This window comes from Schistocerca piceifrons, chromosome 4, assembly GCF_021461385.2.
Source record: "Schistocerca piceifrons isolate TAMUIC-IGC-003096 chromosome 4, iqSchPice1.1, whole genome shotgun sequence".
Lineage (NCBI taxonomy): Eukaryota > Metazoa > Arthropoda > Insecta > Orthoptera > Acrididae > Schistocerca > Schistocerca piceifrons.
This window is the reverse complement of record NC_060141.1, coordinates 208532046-208533585: the sequence shown is the minus strand read 5'-3', so window position 1 is coordinate 208533585 and position 1540 is coordinate 208532046. Positions and strand designations below refer to the sequence as shown.

Below are 1540 nucleotides of genomic sequence, written 5' to 3'. Positions count from 1 at the left end.
ACCGTTTATGAAATATGAGGAATGTTGTGGCTATTTCACCCTGGCTTTATCGCTGACATGCCGCGATCGCAAATGAGTGTGTTACATCAGATCAATTCTCCCGAGGTTGTTGACATACAGATACCTTTGCCTAAGTCCAAAGAAAAATTCAATATAACTTAACTCCGTCCGAACGGGCCGTGGAAGGCCTAACGGTACCGACCGGTCGCCGTGTTATCCTCAGCCCACAGACGTCATTGGATGCGGATACGGAGGGGCATGTGGTCTGCACGCCGCTCTCCCGGCCATATGTCAGTTTCCGAGACTGGAGCCTCTACCTCTCAATCAAGGAGCTCCTCAGTTTGCTTCACAAGGGCTGAGTGCACCCCACTTGCCAACAGCGTCCGGCAGACCGGATGGCCACCCATCCAAGTGCTAGCCGAGCCCAACAGCGCTTAACTTCGGTGATCTGACGGGAACCGGTGTTACCACTGCGGCAAGACCGTTGGCGAAAAATTATATATGTTACCCAAATTTCATACGGAACAACATACTGTGTAATATGCACCAAAACCAAAATCATAGTTACCTCTATTTTTCATTGCACACTTTTCCGAATTTTGCGTAATGTCTTACTTCCACGTAAATATCGCAATAACTATGATCATTAACGAAATGACGGCCACATCATCAGGAACCTAACATATAAAGCTATAAGTAAAGCAAAATGATTTTTTTTTACTGAATAGTTTCTTTACTCGATTCAGCTCGCTGGCTATAAGGTGGAAAACACTTATCCACCTCCCCTTCCAAACAAACGAATAAACTTTCCCAGCGCTTTGGACGAAACCTGGTTACTGTGCATCAGCCATCGTATCATGCGCGAGCTACAGCAGCGATCTTCCAGTCGAACTCGTGGCTCCACAGACGATCGAAGACAGCTAGGCGTGCCGAGGGCCGACCTCCATAGCCTCCCCTCTCACTGGATAGCTGCATCTGACCCAAGGGCTGAGGCCACGCACTGGGCAATTAGCACTCACCCATGAGACATTTGTTAAGATGGGTATTTATGATGGCGCTTCCCGTGCGCTCTGTGACGGTGGAGATGGCTATGATATCATGTGACCTGATTTTTCCCTACCCTTAGTGACTTCAGACTTTCGCAGCTTCACCTTGCAGAGGCTATATTTTTACATACTTACTCCGCAATCCACCATACGGTGCGTGGCGGAGGGTACCTCGTACCACACCTAGCATCTTCTCTCCCTGTCCCACTTCCAAACAGAACGAGGGAAAAATGACTGCCTATATGCCTCTGTACGAGCCCTAATCTCTCTTATCTTTGTGGTCTTCGAAATATAAGTTGGCGGCAGTAAAATTGTACTGCAGTCAGCCTCAAATGCTGGTTCTCTAAATTTCCTCAGTAGCGAATCACGAAAAGAACGCCTCCTTTCCTCCAGAGATTCCCACCCGAGTTCCTGAAGCATTTCCGTAACACTCGCGTCATAATCAAACATACCAGTAACAAATCTAGCAGCCCGCCTCTGAATTGCTTCTATGT

At 47.9% G+C, this 1540-nt stretch overlaps 1 pseudogene; it reads right to left on the bottom strand.

Moving 5' to 3' along the window:
* Positions 1–371: 371 nt before the first annotated feature.
* Positions 372–489, bottom strand: LOC124796857 (annotated as a pseudogene).
* Between the last annotated feature and the right edge of the window lie 1051 nt (positions 490–1540).